Source organism: Marmota monax, unplaced genomic scaffold (genome assembly GCF_021218885.2).
Source record: "Marmota monax isolate L192 unplaced genomic scaffold, Marmota_monax_Labrador192_F-V1.1 WCK01_AAM20220418_F8-fsc01905, whole genome shotgun sequence".
NCBI classification, from domain to species: domain Eukaryota; kingdom Metazoa; phylum Chordata; class Mammalia; order Rodentia; family Sciuridae; genus Marmota; species Marmota monax.
In genome coordinates this window covers 1-22,361 of record NW_026693541.1, presented here as the reverse complement: position 1 = coordinate 22,361, position 22,361 = coordinate 1, and the positions used below count along the sequence as shown (strand labels likewise).

At 44.0% G+C, this 22,361-nt stretch overlaps 2 pseudogenes; both read right to left on the bottom strand.

The window, feature by feature from the left end:
• Positions 1 to 5,375: 5,375 nt before the first annotated feature.
• LOC124102347 (nuclear distribution protein nudE homolog 1-like) lies at positions 5,376 to 8,247 on the bottom strand (annotated as a pseudogene).
• Positions 8,248 to 13,602: 5,355 nt separating this feature from the next.
• LOC124102348 (vomeronasal type-1 receptor 3-like) lies at positions 13,603 to 14,495 on the bottom strand (annotated as a pseudogene).
• Positions 14,496 to 22,361: the final 7,866 nt, after the last annotated feature.

Genomic DNA, 22,361 nt, shown 5'->3' with positions numbered 1-22,361 from the left:
TACACAAGTTGTTCATCACCCCCCGGTTATTTTGCTGCAGCCGGACTGCGGCAAGGAGGCAGGGCTCAGGCTGTTGCTTTGACTGCTGAGGGACACTGTGCCCTCACTCCCCTCCACAGGGTCTTCTTTGACAGCCTGGTGGCTATCAGCAAGCGTGGCAACTGTGATTGCAGGCTCTCTGTGGACGGTCTGTGGTGCCGAAGAGTCCCTCTGACTGAGGTAGATCACCAGAGCTCTGTCCCTGAGACTGGGAAAGAAAGTCAGCTGGGCCACCTGCGTCTAAACTCCAATTGCCTGTGGCTGTGGGTCCAGTCCTGCTCTCCTTCACTGCCTGGGACAGAGACGGTTGGGTCACCTGTTTCTCAGCCTCAGTGCCCATGGCCTTGAATCGTGGGTGTCTGCTCCCATCTTTGTATGGGCGCCCACAGAGGCTGTGTTGAGCACGGGATCAGGGCCTTCCTATAGACAGTGCTCCTAACCTCAGGTCATTGCCCCTTCTAATTTGACCAGTTCTCCCCGTCCCGAAATTATTAACAAATAATTCATTATGGTCATTTAAAAAAATTCTAATATTTGAATGTTTATTTTTTAATTGTTTTTATTTTATTTTCACTTTCATTACACAAATGAAAAAGCAATACAAAATGGACAAAGTATAGGAGAACTTGTTATCCAATATTTTTTAAAAAAATCAACATTGATTCTTTTCCTTAGGGCATTATAATTATGCATAACTCATTGTTACACATTTGTTCATGCCACAATGTAACAATATAACTGGGTGAACTGTGATCCAAGGTTCCCCCCCACTTCCCTCTCCTCCTTCCTCCTGTTCTCCTTTCTGTATTCTACTGGAATCCCTTCTAGTTTCCTAAGATTCCTTCCCCCAACTGTTTTCTTCTTTTATATCTCTGGCTTTGAGATGTGAGAGAAAATATATGACTGTTGACTTTCTGAGTTTGGTTTATTTTGCTTGACATAAGTCTCTCAAGTTTCATCCATTTTCTTGCAAATGACATGATTTCATTTTTCTTTGTGGTTGAATAAAACGTCATTGTGTATATATACCACATTTTCTTTATCCATCCATTTGTCGAGGGACACTTAGGCTGGTTGCAGAGTTTGGCTGCTGTGAATTGTGCTGCTATAAGCAAGGGTTTGTAAGTATCCCTATAGTATGTTGGCTATAAATCTTTAGGATGAATATGGTGGAGTGTTATAGCTGGGTCATATGGTGAATCCACTTCTATTCTTTTGAGGAATGTCCACATTGATTTCCATAGTGTTTGTATAATGTATAATCCTACCAACAGTGCAAAATATTCCCCCCATCTTTGCTAGCATTTATTATTATTTGTATTCTTGAGGGATGCCATTCTGACTGGAGTGAAAATAATTTTCATGGTAGTTTTTATTTCAATTTTCCTGATTGTTAATGATGTCAAACATTTATTTTCATATATTTGTTGGACATTTGTATTTCTTCTTTTGAAAAGTTCATTTTTTCCACTTATTGATTGCTTTATTTATGCCTAAGTATTTTTTGTTGAATTTTATTCTGGTGTTAAGTTTTTAAATTCTTCATATATTCTGAATATTAATCCTGTCAGAAGTGTAGCCACAAAATTTTCTCCCTTACCGATGGTTCATGGGTTCTATCTTCTTAGCTCTTAAATTGTATCCTTTGCTGTACAGAAGCTTTTAAGTTTGATAGCATTCTGTCTGTTAATTCTTGGCATTATTTTCTAAGCTTTAGGGCTGATCTAAGCGATAGTTTGAGTTCTTCTTTTCCTATCCGTGTCCCTTTAATTTCTTTCATCTGTCTAATTGCTCTGGCTGGAGCTTCAAGTACTGTGTTAAATACAAGTGGTGAAACCTTCCAATTGTTCTCCCTTTAGAATGCTGTTGGCCTTGGGCTTAGCGTAGAGAGCTTTCACAGTGTTGAGACGTGTTCTTATGTTTATGCTTTTAGATACACAAACTCACCCTGTGCTGGGGCTCTTCATGGCTCCTCTGAGACGTGAGAAACCTGAAGCTCCAGGCTGGGCACAACTGGCCGCGGCAGCTCAGGTGGGAGCCTGGACTCGGGCAGGTCTGCATCATCTCCTGGGCTCTGCAGCTCCTTCCTGTGACTGGGTTGCTCCTCTTGAGTACTTAGCAGCTCTTTCATGTGAGCAGACTCGATGACGACATCTACCCACTGTGAGGAATCAAATCTGATTCTATGTGACTTGATGGCTCTCCATACACGTTAACTTTGTAAGTTTTCTCTATGCTCTTTGTCATTCTGAGGGGTAGTTTACAAATGCTTTCTCATTTGTTGAGATAAAAAATTACCAAAAATATTTAACACATTATTTTGTAAATGAATAACTTTGATATTAGGCACCATTCATCACTGTGACCAATGTAACTGACAAAAAAATAGTAGGAAAGATCTGTGTGTTTTTTTTTTCTAGACTTTCATATAAAAATTATTAAAGTCTTGGCAACTTATCTGTTTCTGAAGTACCCAGTGCATTAACTGGACATGACTGCAGGTTGGATGTGGCCACCGGACGCCCACTTTTTAGGAAACAGAATCCCAAAGTCCTCTACACTCCCCCCGCCCGAGTTCCCCTGAGTTGATGGCCTGGGTTCCGGGGTCTTCCTGAGGAGGGGAGGGAGGAGGAGGCACTGGGCACACCCCTGGCTAGGGCTGTCACCTGTCCCCTGCTCCCGCAGGCCAAGGCCAACCTGGAGAAGAGCAAGCTGACGATGGAGAAGGAGACCAGGGCCTGGTGGGTGAGCTGCGGGTGCTCCGCCAGGTGACGCAGGAGCTGCAGGGGCAGCTGCAGTGACCGGGAGTGGCCCCAGGCCAAGCTCAACAACAAGGTGCAAAGCTGCAGGTGAGCCGGTGATGCAGGCCGAGGGCAGTGACTGGGGAGTGTGCCGCAGGCCGAGGGCAGGGGCTCTGCTCAGCTCACTGCGGTCCCTCCAGTTACACCCCTCCCCGGGGAGGGGACGGCTCCCTAGTTCACCTTGTGAAAACCTTCACCCGTTCAGCCGAGGAGTGGGCACTGAGCATCTGCTCTCCAACAAGCACTGTGCTTGATCCCGTGACACAAGATCAAGGAAGGTGACAGTCACTGCCCCTGCTCCAGGACACTCCAGCCTGATGGGGTGGGAGTGCTGAGAGCCACGGGCCGAGTCTGTATGGCCCCTGGCATTTTGCCAACAGTATTGATTGACAGGCGAGGCTTTACTATCCGCCTCTGCCGCAACTTTTGAGTTCTCGCACTATTTTGGAGTTCTCGTGGGGATTTCTGGGGATTCCCTGAGAGTTCCCATTGGTTGGGGAAGTGCAGGAGGAGGGATTTCCGGGAGAGATATTTCCGGCTGGGGGTTCCTGGACAAGCCTCCTGGCGCGTTAGGGAGGATTCCCCGGGAGCTGTGTGAAGTGTTTTCCTGCAGTTTAAAAATAAAGTTTGTTCCTGCTTCAGTGGCTCGTGATTTGTGCCCAGCCAGACTGCGGCATGGGAGGACACCCAGGATGACACAGATCAATGCAGATTAAGCTGGAAGGGGAGTCACATAATGGAGTAAGTGACAAGAAGGCTGGTCAAGGCTTCCCTCGGGAGGACTATGATCAGATGGACATGCAGAAGTCTGCTAGGCAGAGGGACAGCATGCTCAAAGGCCCTGTGGTAAGCGGGGAAATCAGAAGTGGAGAAGGCTGGCAGAGCAGAAGTGCTGAGCTGGGAGAAGCATAGTACAGAGAGGGCGGCTGTGACCAGATGACACAGAAGCATTCAATGGATGTTATTGTTCCTAGTGATGTGAAGCCATTGAAGGGCAGTAAGCTGACAAATGGCACGGCCTGCCTTTGGTCTAATTTACCTTTGAAGACACATTCAGCCTGAATGTCCACTCATGGGAACGGTCAGAAGCTTGGTGGATATTTAATGTACTATGGCCTGAGGCAAGGGGCAGCATGAAGTTTGATTTCTTTCCCCACATGCATTTGAGAGCAGGGGTCTGCTACCCCAATACAACAAGTGTCCTGGAAGAACCTTGGCAAGATCAGTCACAGCCTCCCTATAAATGGGAGGAGGCAGTGGCAGGCGGACACCTCCTGGAGACCGGCTCAGGGACAGGGGCTGGAGTAGAGGCTGAGGTCCCTTGGCCTTTAGGGTCTGTGTCTTTGGTTGTGGCTATATGAGCTAGCAGAAGGACAGAGACCAAGGGTGGGGAAGGAGGGTGGGGGCGGGACCCCTTGGACACTCATGTGGCCTCCACGATGTCTTCCCTAACTCCAGGGAGCAGAGGAGGCCAGATCTCCTGTCAGCCCTGGACCCTCGGGCCTGCTTCACCCTTGACAACTTGGGCAGGGATTCAGGATCCACTAGGGGATCAGGGCCCAGTCAGTAAGCTGGGCCTCCAATCAGGTCTCAGAACCACAGTCTAGGGACAGGGACTTCCCTCAGGGACCACAGAGTCACCCACACCCTGCAGATATTTTCTGTCAGTGGACGCTCTGAGTCACATCTCACGAGGGTGCATAATGTGGTGTGAGTAAAAGGGGCTCCTCTGGATGAAGGAGGATCCTGTTCTAGAGGTTTCCACTAACCAGGGTCCAGCACCCTCAATGAAGTGGAGACTGTCACGGACATGCTCAATGAGGGCAAGGCCATCAAACTAGCCAAGGACGTGGCATCCCTCGGATCCCAGCTCCGGGACACCCGGGTGAGCGCCCCACTGCACCGCCCGGGGGTGGGAGGGGCTGGGGCGTGACCCTCCGGGGAGGGACCTCGGACCTCGGTGTGTGCTTTCGGTAGGAGCTGCTTCAGGAGGAAACCCGGCAGACGCTCAGCGTGTCCACCAACCTGTGCCGGCAGGAGGACGAGAGGAGCGGCCTGCAACCAGCTGGACGGGGAGCTGGAGGCCAAGCAGCACCTGGAGTGTCACTTCTCCACCGTGAACACCCAGGGGCCGGCTGCGTGACCCCGCTGGGCTGGTGGCTTCACCTTTCCGTGGATGCCTGGGGTTCTTACCTGGCTGAGCCTGGGCCACGCCGCTCGGCCCTCTGGCTTCCCTGCTATTGGCTTCCTCCAAGGAGGAGAAGGTGGCCTCGCTCCTCAGGTCACTTTACCCAAGCCCGGGCATTGCCATTTCAGCTTTCGTGCTGGAAGAAGAAGCGTCAGGACTCGCCAGCACCGTGGAAGCCCTGGAAGAGGGGACGAGGAGGCTCCGGAAGGAGGTCGAGGGCCTCACCCAGCGCTACGAGAAGGCAGCTCTCCTGACAAACTGGAAAGGTCAGGAGCCGGCATCAGCAGGGGCTGGACGACCTGGTCGTCGACTCGGACAACCGGCGGCAAGGGGCGTCTGACCCTATATCACTCCGAGGTGCGCTGGGGCAGCTGGTCCATCTGTCCCCGCTGCTCCCTCTGTCCCCGCGGTCTCTGCTCCTGCTCCCCACCTGTCTGGTTTGGGGACTCATCATACAGGAAGTTCGGGCAGGATGCGAGTTTGGACTCCAGTGCCCCTACTTTCGGAAGCAGGTCCCCCACGATGTTGAGGGCTGACATTCGGGCTGCAGCCATGGGGGGGGTGTCCCACTGTTGGAGCTGTCCTGACCACGCTGGAAGGTCCCCGGTGTGTTTAGGCCACAGCCGGGTCCTCGACGTGCTGGGGGAGTGGACAGCACCGGAGCCATGGCCTGCACAGCTGTTCGGTCCTTTCAGCTGCACAGAGCTGGGCGTGGGCGTGCCGGGCGCTGGCCCCGCCGCTGCACAGCCAATGCCTGCAGCCAACCTCTGGCTTCGCCTTCAGCAGCTGAACGGATCCCAGGAGGTCTGCTTCTCATCCGTTCACTTTCCAGGACGGCATTCCTTTCAATGGCTGGATTCAAGTGCTGCTCAAAGTCTTCCCGAGACCTGATGGTGGCTCCTTTTGCTCTTTCCGAGTCATCGTTGGCTTCTCCGGCTCCCGCGGGTATTCTGCAGCTGATGGTTAATGGCTCAGGTCTGAGCCAGATCATCCTCCAAGGCTGAGATCTGCCAGCGGCCTTCAGAAGGCTGCAGCTCAAACCTCGTGCCTTTCCCCTGCAGGTGAGGGCGGCGGTTCTCTGACAAAAGATCCCGGTTCCTGGACTCAACTGTTGCAGCTTGTCTCCAATTTGGCTTCACATTCTCAGCCTCTGCCCTCTGCTTGTAGGTCATTGCCAGAGCTTTCCAGTAGCTGGCTTCTTCCTCCGCAGAGCCCAAAGTCCTTCCTGAGTCTTGCACTGTGAAAACGGGAAGAGATCACTCTTCCTGGGGCATGGTGTCGGCCAGGCGCCCAAGACCTGGGCCCCTGGCAGCCAGGGTCAAGATTTACGTTTTTATTCATGTTATTTTTATTTTATTTCTATTTCTTTTATTTATTTATGTATTTATTTCTTTTTTACGATAGTGAGAATTGAAGCCCGGGTTGCTCTATCACTGAGCCACATCCCCAGTCCTTTTGTTTATTTTGAGTGTGGGTCTCACTAAATTGCCCAGCCTTCCATAAACTGATAATCCTCCTGCTTCAGACTCCTTACCTGGTGGATTACATGTGCACTCAGAGGAGGAAAGTTCTGTGTTGGCTTATGGTTTCTGAGTTTGGACTGCAAGGCAGAAACATCAGGGAGGAAGAGAAAAGATGCTCAGCTCACAGCAGGAGGAAGGAGACAAAGGAAAGAAAGAACCAGTCACTCCCCCAAGACCCTACTTCTGGTTGACACTCACCACCTGCCTATAGTGAGCAGCCAGCAGTCCATTCAAATTTTTCATCTATCAAATGGACTAATACACTGAGAAGATTACAGTCTTCATGATCCAATCATGATCCGACTGTGTCTTAACAGCCATGCCGCTGAACATTCCTGTGTTGCCTGACATGACCTCTAAGTATAAAACAGAGTACTCCAACCTTGGCCCCCCAAATCTTATGCCAATCTCACAATGCAAAATTCATTCCATCTCCAAGAACCCCCATATCTGAACCATTAAATCATTGCTCAAAAGTCCAACATCTTCTGTCGCACTGAAGGCAAACTCTTGGCTGTGAGTCACTGTAAAAATCAAAAGCAACTTACATGCATCCAACAGGCAATGGTACCAACTGAACATTCCCATTCCAAAAGGGAAGAATAGGGCCATAGAAAGAAGGGCCAGCCCCAAAGCAAGACCAATACCCAGGAGGACAAACACCAAATCCTGTAGCCCCATGTCAGACATCCAGAGCACCTGGTGGTGAGAACATTTATGGTGTCCAACAAGCAAAAGTAGCACAAAATAAATGTGGGTTGGAAGGAACCTTTTCTTTTTAGTTTCAGATACTGATCAAAGAAGGGCATGATGTTTCAGACATATATCAAGTTGAGTGTATTTGCATAGCGGCTATTAAATACTTTGAAACATTATGATGATTTCTCAAATTAAGGTGCTGGTTTTCTGTCCTTCCTTCTATCAATTATTTCTGTGAACAGTGCTTGTGAGGTCTATCTGTAGACCCACATGTGACTCAGTGGTCAATCTGAGGAGGAGCTTTGGTCATCTTCAATTTTAGTGGATTTCAGATGAGATCAGGCATGTTCAGGGTGTTTGGCCATAGACCTCTTAAAACATTTTAAATGAATAAGTACATATCAGCATCTCTTAATATAATAGATGATATAGCTAGTGATAAGAGTTACATTAATTATGTTTGACAGCTTTCTTTCACAGAGGTCTTTTTTTGTTTAATTGATACTAATTTATACAAACTTATGTGGTACTATGAGATATTTCTATACATATAAGCCTTTACTAATATTCAAACCAAGGAACACACACACAAAAAAATACATAGATGGGCTGGGGTTGTGGCTCAAGCGGTAGCGTGCTCGCCTGGCATGTGTGCGGCCTGGGTTCGATCCTCAGCACCACATTCAAACAAAGATGTTGTGTCCACTGAAAACTAAAAAATAAGTATTAAAATTCTCTCTCTCTCTCTAAAAAAATTATACGTTCAAAAAATACATATATATCCTCATGTATATATTTACATATATATAGATCTTTTTTTATGCTAAATACATGGAGATCTCTTCCTCCAACTTAATGAATATATGCTGTGTTACCATTATCTATGCTCATGCTGCCAAATCACAGCCCACCAGAACTCTTTGCTCCTCTATACACTTAGTACCATTTTTCCACTTTCCCCATCCTTACCTTGCCCCAGTCCTCTGTGGTTCACCATTCTGCTCTCAACTTCTAGAAGATCAACAGTTTCCTGTTCCACCTGTGAGTGAGATTTTGTGGTATTTGTCTCTTTGTGCCCGACTTAGTTCACTTAACATAACACCTCCAGCTCAATTGAGGTGCCTCCAATAACAGAATTTCATTTTACTTTAGGGATGGGTGCTTTTCCATCATGTATGTGTTACCGTGAGAATTTTATCCATACTTCATTTGATGGTCACTTAAGATGGCTCAGGATTTTAGCTATTTTGTTGCAAGGAGCATAGGATTGCAGGTGTCTCTTAGACACCTTTAATATGATTTAATATTAAATGTGATTTAATATGCTTTATATTTAAACCCAAGATGCCATCACTGGACCGTATGGTAGTTTTATTGTTAACATTTTTGGAATCTCCCACAGTTTTCATAATATCTGTACCTATTTTCTTTCCCCACCTACAGTGTGTGAGGGTTTCTTTCTCACCACGTATCTACCAGCACTTGATAAGCTTTGAATTTTTGACAGTGGCCATCCTAGTGACATTGAGGTTTGGATTTGCATCACCCTGAAAATCAATGAGGTTGAACATTTGTAAGTCGTCTGTGAAAAACATGTTCATAGGCTGATGTCCCTATTTAATCAGGGTCTCTTGTTGTTGTTCTTGACTTTGTGTGTTTTGTTGTGGATTTTTGTTTTGCATGTTGATTGCATATCATGGTGTCCACTGCAAGGCATTGCTGGTACTGACGAACTGTGTCCCACTGAGCTACACCAACAGCTTTGCTATTGGGTGTTTCAGTCTCTTTGATATATCCTGAATAAAAATGCACTATGAGACTTCGACTTTCCAAATAGGTCCAGATAATAGGCAGTTAGTCTCTCCCGTCTGGTTATTCTTTTATTTTCTTGTGAACATCTATTTTTAGTTCAACAGAATCTCATTTGTCTAGTTTCCTGTGGTTTCTGTCATTTTGTTGACTTGTCCAAAAATTCTTGCCTATTATAATGTCCTAAGTCTTTCTCTTGTTTTCTTCTACTACTTTTGTTGGTTCAGGTCTTATATTTAAGTCTTTAATCCATTTTGACAGAGTTTGTAGCTTGTAAGGCACAAGAATCTAATGACATTCTTCTCCATGTGGATGGATATGCAGTTTTTCCAAGACCACTTCATTGAGAAGTCTCTTCTTTCTCTAATGCACCTCCAGAGCACCTTGTTAAAAATCAATTAGATCTAGATGCACGAGCTACTTCTAGGCTATCTATTCTTTTCCATTAGTACAAGTGTCTGCTTTTATGCCAAACCATGGTATGTGAAGCAGGAAGTGAATTAGGGCCCTTGAGCTGTCCTGCAACTGAGGCCACACCTCTCCTGGGAACTTCCACGTGCAGGTGCTGATTAAGGAGGGCCCAGTTGCTATGGTGATGCTCTGTTCAATAGGAGGCTCTGTGCCTGCCACACAATTGTTCAGTTCTTGACTTTGAAGTTCAGACCCCAGATGCCCAGGGGGTAGAAAGTTATGGGCACAAGCTGATAATCATAATTGGGCTGCTCATACCTATGAACTTAGTTTTGCTTGTTTTGAAAAAATTTTCCAACAAAACCCTTTTTATGATTATCCTCATATAATACAAATGCTGAGCTTGTTCTGTGTCACTATCTACCTACCAGGGATTTAGTGAAGCAGGAACACCAGCTTTTCCCTATTTGTGTGTTTGTCTTTTCTCCATACCCTCATCACCTGATCCAGTTACCTAAATTAAAGGCTGTGCAGGTCCCAACATCAGGCTTTTTAGGTTCCTATAGCTTTTTAGTATATTTAAGTTTTGAAGTCATGTCATGCCTCTGATTACATTCTTTTTGAAAAGGAACATTGATCTCAACCACAGAGCATATATAATATTCAGAGTCACTTTTATGTATACAAAATTGTTTCCTCCCCCCCAGGCACTTTCTAACACTGCTGCAGTCCGACTGCAGCAGAATAAGGGGGGGGGGGTGACGAATAACTTGTGTACATTGATACAGCAGGAGTGGAAGCCATTTATTGCAGGACAGGAGCAGTATTTATACATTCCACACAGCTTATCTAATTAGCATAAACTAGATACAGCAGTCAACCAATCAGGAATCTCCACACTTAATGGCTCGCTGGAGTTACTTCACAAACCACTCCCTCTGGCATTTTGCCAGGCGCCATCCAGACTTGTTTACAGACCTTAACATTTTCCAGGCACCATCCTGACTTGTTTACAGACTCTAACATAACACTTATTATTTTTTTCTCTCCTAGTTAAGAACCAACCTAACGGGTGTGAGGTTGTGTCTCCTGAATGTGATTTGCAGTGTCCTAGTGGTCAATGATGATGAACACCTGCTCATATGGTGTGGACATTTGCATATCTTGTTTGGGAAAATATTTTTCAAGACCTTGCCCATTTATAACCTGTTTAGTCTTGGGCACTTTGTCTATACACCAATGTGAGTGACTCACATAGTTTAGAAAGTAAAACTTTACTACTCACAACATTTTTAAATGCAGCTCTCATCCCATTGCTGGCTTTTCAATGTGGTGAGGGTCTCCTTTGTGTGAAGAATGTCTTTAGTTTGACATAGACCCACTTGGTAATTGCTGCTATTTTTTTTTCTGATCTGGAAATCATATCCCAAAACTCACTGACATCACCAAAGTCAAGGAGTGTTTCACCATATTGCATTTGAGGAGTCCTAAATTTTCAATTATGTGTCTGAATCTTTGCTCAACTTTGAGTAGAGTTTTGTGTGATTTCAGATTAGGACCCGATATCATATTTTGCAGGTGGGTATCTACTTTTACCAACAGCATTTGCTGAAGAAATTCATGAGGATAGCTCAGCATCCTAGTTGAACTTTGTGGGTTCTTAGCAATGAATTCAACATCAAATTAGGAAGTACTGACATTGAACTATAATACCTTAACACAAGGGGGACCATCAGATTCCAAGGGCACATGTGCCATATGGTGTCACTGATTCACTAAGGAACAGTGGCCATGTTTATCATAATGGAAAATAATCAGAACTGTGGGACTCAGAGAGATCTTTGGCATTGATCAGTTGATAAACAGGTGTGCAGAAATAAAACATATGACAGTTCTGCCTAATCCTTTCTGGATTTATAGAAGGAGAGAAACCCCATCTGTTCTGAGGGTAAATCTGACTCAAATCTCTAGAACAGGTTTCAGGGCTCCTCCATTAACTCCCATCCTGGAGCCAGTCTGCAGACCAGGGCTCCTGTGTGGAGGGGAGGGAGCTGCCCGTGAGGGACCTTGCTGCCCTGCCAGAGCACACTGACCCCTTCCTCCTACTCTTCCCCAGTGAGACGGACGTTCACCTAATAGAATGACTGGGCATGGGAACAGGGAACCACCAGACATTTCAGCGATTAACTGACACTGGGTATGGACTGACGATAACTGATGGAGACCCAAATGTCCCTACATCCACCAATAAGAGAAGGGACTTGTTAGGCTTGTGATCAATGGAGTTTTCTGGGACTCAAGGTGTCTTGTATGATATCCACTATCAGTTAGGAATGATTGATGACTTTTACTTCATGTATTCCTATGGTTACTTTCAAGATATTTCTTTGTTTGAATTTTTAGCAACTACAGGTTTGTAATTGACATTGATGTGTCAATTGGTGTAATAATTTCTCTCAATTTCTGAATGTGGTGTTTTATCTCACAAACTTAGGGAAATACTCAGTCATCTCATCTATAACCATTGTGTAAGCATTCTCAGGCACAACTCAGGCAGAGTTCAAATTACTATTTATATTTTGCTGCTTTAAAAGACACACAGGTATTTGTGCAATCAAAGAAAAGTGATGTGCTACCAGTCATGCCCGAGAGTTCCAATGGCCAGTGTTCCCATTTCTCTCTTTTATCTCCCACTTGACAGGTGTGTAACAATGTAATCATGTGCTTCATTAGTTTCAATTATTTTCCAATTATGGTTTCTGATGCACTTTTATTTTCTCCACTCAATTCCCACATTTTAGAGTAAAGAAAATCATACTTACATAAGGAATATAAATTCCAGGCAAAACTTGATACATTGTGTCCAAAAGTCAGGAACCATTTTCTTTTTCACCTAGGTATTGTCTGTTGTTGGTGCTTGGTCACCTCATCCTCATGTTTCTACATTTACGTGTCATTCATTCCCATCTGCACTTCCGGGATTTGTACTCCCTGCTCTGGAGTCCACACCAGTGATGGGTCTGGGGAGGGCTCACTTGGTCTTGTTTTCTAGGCTACATTTTGGGAGACAGCTATCACAGGAGAACTGTGAATCTAAGGCACTCATAAAACCTCTGTCTTCAAAGACACCACCATTATATGAAGCAAATAAACTCTAATTATGGAGTATGACATAATAACAATAAATCATTTTAAATCTGTGTTATCGTGGAATAAACAAACCACAAGAAAAGGCCTTCACCATTTCTTCCTAGAGACATAAAACATCCCAAAATAAACATGGTCATAAGAAAGACAAAGAGGACACATAGCTATGAAGGAAGGGCCCCTAGGCCAACTCTGAAGTCCTAGAGGAAAGATGATCAACACATCAACATCATCAATAATATTTCAAAAGGTTCTCAAATACTTGATGGCTAGATCTGTGCACTCTACAGGAATATGTGTTTTGACTCATATCAGAAACAGGAAGATTAAGTTCACTACATTTCACATCAGTATGTGTTGTGGATAACTGAAGACAGAAGGACAATATCAAGTATCACAGAGGCAACTAGTACCCTCTTGAAACAAGCCATGATTTGTGATCAATACCAACTCCTCATATATTGGAGAAAAATGCATTCAAATTGTGAGTCAGAAATCAGAAAACACAAAAGAAAACTAAATTATTTTCATTATGTATCCATGTATCATTCTATCAATGAGACAAGTATAAGTCTCTATTTTTGCACATTTCATAATGTACATAATACATTCTATTATCATTCCATTCTAATATCATTCAATTCTATTTTTAAATACTATGAACCTCAAAATGTATTCTATTAATCATAAATAAATATACCTTAATCTTAATACGTGTCAATAGAGTTTGAGGTTTACAAGGGAAATGAAACCTGCAAATATCTTGAGGGCCTTAGATATGTAGAAGAAGCACCCGTAACCATCTTCCTATGAAATCTGTTATAGGACTGTCACCAGCTTTGTGGTTTGGAAATGTGCCTCTATGCGTATCATCTACGCTAACTTGATTTTTCCCTAAAATACAGCAACAGAAATCTAAGAATTATTTAAAACTTATTTACTGAAAAGATTAATGAAATAGACATTTTCTCAAAGTCTTTCCTTCTCACTGAGCACGACAACACTCAGCCAGGTGTCCATCCCTGTGCATCAGCACAAATGGGCTGAGGACTGCATAGCCAAGGTTCACAAGTTCTAGAACACTTACTTCTAGGAAACGCTTCTCTAAGGAGAAAGTGACATATAAAGTCATGAAACAGTCTGCCCAATAGAAGAAGAGAAAGCAGAGCATCAGAAGGAGGACACTCTTCGCAGCCTTCACCTCAGGGGGGGTTCTGTGGAGGAGCTTGGAGGTCTGAAGGTGGAGCACCTGCTGGTGGTGCTTGTGGAGGAGGAAGACCATGTGGCCACTGGCCCAGCCATGACACCCTGGAACACAGCATCTCGAAGGACCATGAGAACAACAAAAATCCATCTAATTATCCCGGTTTGTGGTTGTAAATAACAATAGTTGTAACCACTAGTAAATTGTGATGTGTTCATGCTGCTGATATTTTTGGAGTAAAATGTTAAATTCATGCTTATCAAGGAATTGAGTATCCAAAGGAAGAGCAACAAGGGAAGCAGGTGCCATGCAGACCTGGGCTGCAGCCTCCCCCACCTGGAGGCTCTGGGACTGATGGTGATGGCCTGGACCACTGTGAGGAGACTGGTGGTGCAGATGGACAGGCCCCGGGCCACCCTACCAAGATAAACTATGATCTTACAGGCTGTATCACCTATGAGGTCTCTCAACCCAAAACTGGTAATTGTCCTTGGCATTACTTTTGAAAAAAGTGTTATCATATTTGTAAAAGCCAAATGAATGAGAATGAGGTGTGTAGATTTCATAGTGCTTCTAAACAAGCCCATATAGTTTACAAGAACAAAGATGTTCCCCACAACTCCAAGTCCTATTAGAAACAAGAAGATTATCCCCTTGACAAGATGCAAAATCATTTCTTCCCACCTACCCAAACTTCAGAGCTCTGTATCAAATTTGGGAGGCATTTCTGAATTACACAACTCACTTCTCTTTCACTCTGTCTGAATGAAAAGAAGAATTTCAGAAGAGAAAGTGGCATTATCCCAGATTGGATTTACAAGTATACAGTGAACGGCTCTAAAAGAAGGTCTTGCATTGAAAGACATGTATGACTCCCAGCTGGGAATAAAATCCAACAGGTGGCAGGTACATGCATCCATCCTGGGGAAAATTTGCAAAGATAAATATGAGAAGTGTTCCTTGCTTCACGGTATTAAACTAATCTTAAATAAATTTTGTGAAAGTTTAATATGAAGCAAAATAATGAAATCATACTGGATAAGAGACACTAAGATTTTGAATGTTAATTGTTTCAATAGGCACTTTGCCAAGCAGACATATAAGGAATGAATTTGACACTCATGTATGGTCTAATGCTACATGTGAGGACCAACAGTTTTAGGTTAGTTGCAGACAGAATTCTTTCTCATTAAACACAAACGCACTTAGGAACATAGATATATAATGCAAGGGGAAATTTATATCTTGGAAATCAAACAATATTCCAAAAAATAGGTGCAAAAATATCATATAACCTAAGCATGAAGACAGAGTCACAGCAGGACAACATGGAGTTTGAAGAAACTGAACTTTCCTAAAAGCAGAAAAAGCTTCTAACTTTCTATCCTCAGGACCCACCACAGAGCTCTCTGCTGAATCAGATCTTGCACACAGGGTCACAGTGGCTCCGGCATAGCTGAGGGACACCTGCTGTAAAAGACCCCTTCATCTTCCTGGCCCTGGTGCCCACCTTTAGATATGAGAAGAAGAGGGAAGGTCCTAAGGCTCAGACCCTGTCAGCCACCCCCTTGCTCAGTCACAGAGTAAGACCTTGACTGCTGAGGGAATGTCCCCTGGGCCTGTGAGCAAGTCAGATCCTAGGGTCCACTCACCTGGGTGGCTGTGCTGCAGACAAGCTCTGAGCTGTCTTTTAGACAAGATGCATCTTTCAAGGTCGCACTTGTACCTTCTGGGTTTGTGAAGTTTTTCCATTCAGTTAACTACCACAGAGGCTCCAGCGTTCAGAGCTGACACCTGTCAGGGAGAAGCTAACCCTGGGACACCAGTCCCTGAAGCATGGCTCTCCCTCTCCCTCCACAATTACTAAGTTTGTGAGGCTCAGACCTCATCTCAGTTTTAATTGGAGCTTAATTATTTTACAAGAAGTTTTCATAATAATAAAGTGAATCATCACCAATAGATTGGTGCCCACTTCTGGGACACAGATGTCACTTCCCCTCATGTTCAAGGCCTACTCCATGCACAGGGATGTGGTACTTGAGGACCAGCACTGGGGACTCTGCCTTCAAAGCAAGTCTCAACCAGGCACCTGGGAAGGACAGGAGACACTTTTCTCCACCTGTGCACATTGCACTTCAAGATCGGTGCTGTAAGTGGTTTCTATATTTCTTGTACATTGACCAACAACTTGAACCCAATGGCTAGATGCACCCACAGTACCACTCTCAAAACATCAAATGTGCTAACACAGAAATGCAAATCAAAATTACAGTGAGATCTCACCTCACTGCTAGAAAAATGGCAATACAAATTAGAATACAAATAGAAGTAGATTCTCTCAAAGATGTGATCAAAACAGGTGAATTCATGCCCTTGGGGGTGGGACAGCACATTAGTACAACCAAGTTGGTAAGCAATATGGACATTCCTTAAAAATTTAAAAAAGGAACCACCATATGATTCAGCTATCCCACTACATGGTATTTATATTTAAAAATCTAATTAACACGATAGAGTGATACAAGTGTATCAATATTTATAGTAATATAATTCACAAGGGCCAAGTTATGGAATGAGCCCAGGTGATTACTAACACATGAATGGATCAAGAAAATATGGAAGATGGAGAAACTGGAGTTCTACTCAGCCATGAAGAAGAGTAAAACTATCACATTGTCTGGGAAATGGATGGGTTAATAGAGAATGTTGGGTTACATCAGGGGTAAAACATTTCACTTCATAGGTGGAAACTGGAGAAAAATTAAGGGGAACAGACTGTGCAGATTCAATTAAAAAATAAAAAATAATAAAAAAAAACCATGTCCATGGAGCAGAGAAGGGATTTGGGGAAGTGGGAGAAGTGGAACAAGAGAGGAGCTGTGGAATGAACTGGAGGTGATTAAGCTGTGGGCACAGGTGAAGGTGCCAGGATGAACCTCACTTTGTGTATGTCTATGAAGCATGACCTGATAAAACAATGAATAAATACAAGGAACACGAGTTAGAAGAGGAATGGGAACGGGGGGGGGGGGGGGAAGAAGGGGATGAAAAGTGGGAGCAGTGGGGACTCCGAAGGAGCCGATGACGTTCCCTGCATGTGTGTTACGTCAGAGGAGGCACACTTGAGTGTGACTATAATGCCCTAAGAAAAGTATTGAAAAACTCAAATCTCCTGTGCTCTTCCTGAAGGGCATTTCTATAATTCATCTGCACCCCAGGAAGGTCCTCATATCCATTTTCATCCTGCCACCTGGAGGAGTGTTTGTGTCCCTGTTGCAAAAGAATGTCAATGAATGTGGCCAAGGGCTGAGGGGAGGTGACAGCAGCTTCCTTTCTTCAGAGACAGAGCAGCCCAGGGCTGGCCGGGGCGGCAGGCTCCTGGCCACTGGGCCTCCTCTGTGCCCTGAGGGACTCATGACCTGGGGATGCGCCCTGCACACATTAGGGATAGAACCCTGGGCCACACATGGAAGCCACCTGAGTTACGGTCCCTGGTGTGGAAGGGAGACCCAGGCCTGCATGGTGGAGTGGCCACTCAGGGCACTTGTGAGCCTAGACACAGAGGGAAACAGCCATGAGCAGTGTTCCCTGGTACACAAGCAGCACTGAACTCTGGATACTTGTAATGATTTTATTACTATGAACTGGCAAGTTTTGCATGAGTTTGAGATGTATATCAATCTTTGAAAGGCCATATACAATCTCAGTAACTTGAAAAACCAGGATTATTTTCCTTAAGGCATTTCTAAGAGGAACGTGTACAGCACTGTGATCAACATAAAAATATGAATAAGTAAATACCAAATAAGTTAACATTGTATTTCAACACTGTACTAAAACAGCAGACCAATGCCAAAATCACTAGAAAACAGAAAATAATTAAAATCAAAGCCAAAATCTGTGAAATGAATAATAAAAAAACACAATATGACAGATAATTTAAATGAAGAGTAGGCTTTTTGAAAGGATGAACAGTACTGACAAAGACCTTCACCAAACTAACCAAAGGAAAGAAGGGGAAAAAACTCAAATTAACAAAATCCAAGATGAAAAAGAATACATCACCGCAGACACTACTGAGATCCAGAGGATCATCAGAAACTATTTCAAAAATTTATCCTCCAGAAAGCTAGAAAGTCTTGAAGATACTGACAAATTCCTAGAAACATGTGACCTCCCCACACTGAACCACGAGGGTACACAACCCTTAAACAGATCAATACCAAGTAATGAACTTGAAGCAGCTGTGAAAATTCTCCCAACAAACACAAGCCCAGGACTGGATGGACTCTCAGCCAAGTTCCACCAGACCTTCAAAGAACAACTGTGACCAGTCCTCCTCAGGTTATTCCATGAAACAGAAAAGGAAGAAACTGCTAAACCCATCCTGTGGGCCAGCATCACCACACCAAACCTGACCAAGACTCATCAAGGAAAAAAAATAAAGTCCATTATCCTCGACGAACTACAGTGAAAATATACTTAATAAAATACTGGCCAATCACATACAAAAACATGTTACAAAGGCAGTGCACCGTAAAAAAAAAATGGGTTCATTCTACAGATGCAAGGTTGATCCATCATATGCAAACCTAGGAATGTCGTTCATCACAAAATAGACTTAACGACATGAATCACATAATTATTCCAACACAGTAAAGTGCTCACTCATATCTAAAACACTAGAGAAACTAGGAACGGAAAGAACATGTTAGTAGTGTAAAGGTCATATATGACAAACCCAAGGTCAACATTATGCTGAAGGGAGAAAACCCAAAACATTTCCACTGAAAACTGGAACAAGTGTCACAGGTCCACTTTCACCCACCCTATTTGACAAAGTCCTTGAAATCCTACCCAAGCAATCAGGCAAGAGAAGGAAATTAAAGGGATACAAATAGGAAAAGCAAATTATCTATTTGCTGATGACATGATCTTATATTTAGAAGACCCAGAAAAACTGCACCAGAAGACTTCTAGAGTTCATAAACAAATTTCATAAGAGCAGGAGAGAATATCAAACACTAAAATTAATGATTTTCTATACTCCAATAAGGAATCTGTCACAAAGGAAATGAGGAAATACATTCCATTCCCAATGATCTCCCAAAAACCCCTTAGGAATTAACTTAATAAAGGACGGGAAGGTCGTCTGCAGTGAAAGGCAGAGAACAGTGAAAAAGAAACTGAAGACCACGGAAGATGGAAAGACCTGTCATCTTCTGGGAATGGCAGATTCATGTTCTAAAAATGGCCACACAATCAGAAGCGTTATGCAGATTCATGCAATGCTTACAAAAGTATCAATGGCATTCTTCAAAGATTGAGCCACAACACTCCTAAAGTTCATTTGGATAAATAAGAGACCCACAGAGAAAAGTCAGTCCCGAGCAGGAAGAGCGATCCTGCAATCCTGATGGTTCCTGATGTCAGCTACACTGGAGAGCCAGGTGACAAAGGCAGCAAGGTGCTGGCACCCAGACAGGCCTGGAGACCTGGGAGGGAGCAGAGGACACGAGGCAGGCCCCTGGGGACAGGGTCTGACACCAGGCAGCCGTGATGAGGCAGCCTTTCTAACAGTGGGGCAGGGTCCTGAAACCCCTGCAGAGAAGACCCCCGCCGCTCCCCTGCACGAGTCACCTCCACGTGAGCAAGGACCTGGGGACTGCACCCAGATCTCCACAACTGCTGGAAGAACATGCAGGCCTAACACTCCAACATGTCACTGAGGAACTAACTTTCTCACAAGACCCCTAAAGCCCATGAAGTAAGACCAAAAATCAATAAATGGGCTGGTGTCAAATTTTAAAGCTTACGCACAGCAAAGGAAACAAGAGTGTGAAGAGAGCCCACAGAATGTGAGATGATCTCAGGCTCCTGCTCCTTAAATAATAGTGTGACAGCCAGAGTGTACAAAGGACTGAAAAACCTTAACACTAAAATAAAATAAAATGATGATGATGATGATGATGATGATAATAATAACATAGCCCAATTAATCACTAGGTAAAAGAAATAAAAAGACAGTTCTCAAAAGAAGAAATACAAGACGTGAACAAATATATGGAAAAATATTCAGCATCTCTAAAAATTAGGGAAATTAAAATTAAGAATAAAATGAAGTTTCACCTCACTCCAGTCAGAATGTCAATTGTCAAGTATCCAAAGAACTGGGGCTGGGGCTGGGGCTCAGCAGTAGAGCACTCGCCTAGCACGTGTGAGGCCCTGGGTTCAATCCTCAGCATTACAGAACAATAAATAAATAAAATAAAGGTATTTTGCCCAACTAGAACTAAAAAATAAAATATTTTTTAAAAAACAGAATATCGAGAACAATATGGGAGGAAACGTACACTTATACATTGCTGATGGAACAGCAAATAGGCATAAGCACTCTGGAAAGCAGTACGGAGATTCCTAAAAATAGTAGGAATGGAACACCATATGACCCAGCTACCCCACTTCTCAGTATATATTCAAAGGATTTTAAATCAGCATATTACAGTGAGGCAGCCACATCAATCTTTACGGCAGCTCAATTCACAGTAGCCAAGCTATGGAACCAACCTGGATCCCCATCAACACATGAATGGATTAAAAAAACAAAAAAACATGGTGTATATGCACAATGAAATATTATCCAGCCATAACAAAGAATGGCGTATGCATCTGTGGTCAATGGATGGACCTGGAGACTACCATGCTAAGTGAAATTGATCAGATCCTAAAAGTCAAAGTGTAAATATTTGCAGTAATATATGAAAGTTACTGAATAATAAGGAGGAGGGGAGGGAGAGAGGGAGGGTGAGAGAGAGAGACAGAAGGAGGAGGAGGAGGAGGAGGAGGAGAGGAAGAGGAAGGAAGGGAGGGAGGGAGGGAGGAAGGAAGGAAGGAAGGAAGGAAGGAAGGAAGGAAGGAAGGAAGGAAGGTTGGTCAGTCAGTCAGTCTTTGATTTAACTAGAAGAAAACTCTGTGGACTGGATCCGGGGGCCGAGGGGCAGGGAGAATGAAATGGAAGAGAGAAGAGGAGGAGACTGAACGAGTCCTGAGTTTCCTGTGAGCCACATCAATCAGCTCAGTGAACCTCCCATGGGTCTCAGAAGACACCAGCTGTTGGAGTGCACTTCCCTCTTATTCCAGAGCTCTATAGAGTGATTTTCATTCCTCTCTTTTTTTGTCGTTTATTACACTATGATAATACACACTAGAGGATAAATGATCCCATGTTCATAGTGCACGTAACACGTTTCATCATACACGTGACATGTTCCCGTACTTCCTCATTCTTTCCCTTTCTCCTCCTCCTGATTGGCCGGCTCTACTCTTTTGACCTCCCTTTTGTTATAATCATCTCAAAATCATTAATATATCTATACATACATATGATGCATCATGGTCTTCTCATAATGGGCGTAGCATAATTTGGGTGATTTTTTTACCTCTTTCTCTCAATCCCAGCCACTATTCTATTGGTTACCCTCTTATTTTCACAAAATCCCTTTCTCTCCTCCTTTTATTATTTTATATTTTTAATTTTTTTTTTGGCAACAGAGATTGAACCCAGGGGTACTCGACCAGGAAGCCCCAGCCCCAGCCCTTCGTATTGTGTATTTTGAGACAGGGTCTCACTAGCTGCTGATGCTGGCTTTGTCCTTGGTGCTCAGGATCAGCTTGCTATTCTGCATCCCGTGCTCTTCCGTATGAATTTTCAGACGACTTTCTCTAGGACTGTGGAAAATACCATTGCTATTTGATGACGATGGCAGTGAACTGGAAGTCTACATCACTTTGGTCATCTTGGCCAAAGTACCTTCCTTATAGGTGCTTAGGAGTATTGTCAAACATCATTCCATAAATATTGGTTGAGTCTGAGTCTCTTCTTATCTGTATTTGTCTCCTGACTTTTTGAAAAAACAGATTCACAACTAAGCACATAAGAGGACTCCACATAAACATCAAAATGTGGATGTTTGCAACTATGGAGTGAAAAATCGACGTGACTCACTGTGAGATGTGCACATATGCCCCTGGGAAAGTCAGGACACATTAATTCCACAGTCTTTCCTTATCCCATCCCTCCTTCCTGCCCTTCATCCTTCTTGATCTACCCCACTGATCTTTCTTGTATTTATATTTTTATCTGCTCACCTTATTTTGGATTAGGTGACAACAGATGCTAATCTTTTTAAAAAACACTATAAGTAATAGCAGAAAGATCAGAAGAGAAGGAAGGGAACAGGAAAGATTGTGGACTCAATCAGAACAAAGTGTACTCCATGCTGTTCTGAGTATGTCTTTTAGGGTAGCTGGCAAATACACACAGGAGACAGCTCTGAGCTCAGGCACCGTTTATGGACAGAGGATGTCTACCATCTGCAAGGCTGCCCTTCTGCAAGGCGCAGCAGCCACTGTCACACAGATAGAAGCTCATGGATCTTTTGGACAAGGACCAAGAGCAAGCTAGAATAGACCTTGGGTGCAGGTGGCTGGGTAACTACAGTTTTCTGTGTTTAGGGACGTTGGGGTGGGGGTGTGTGGGA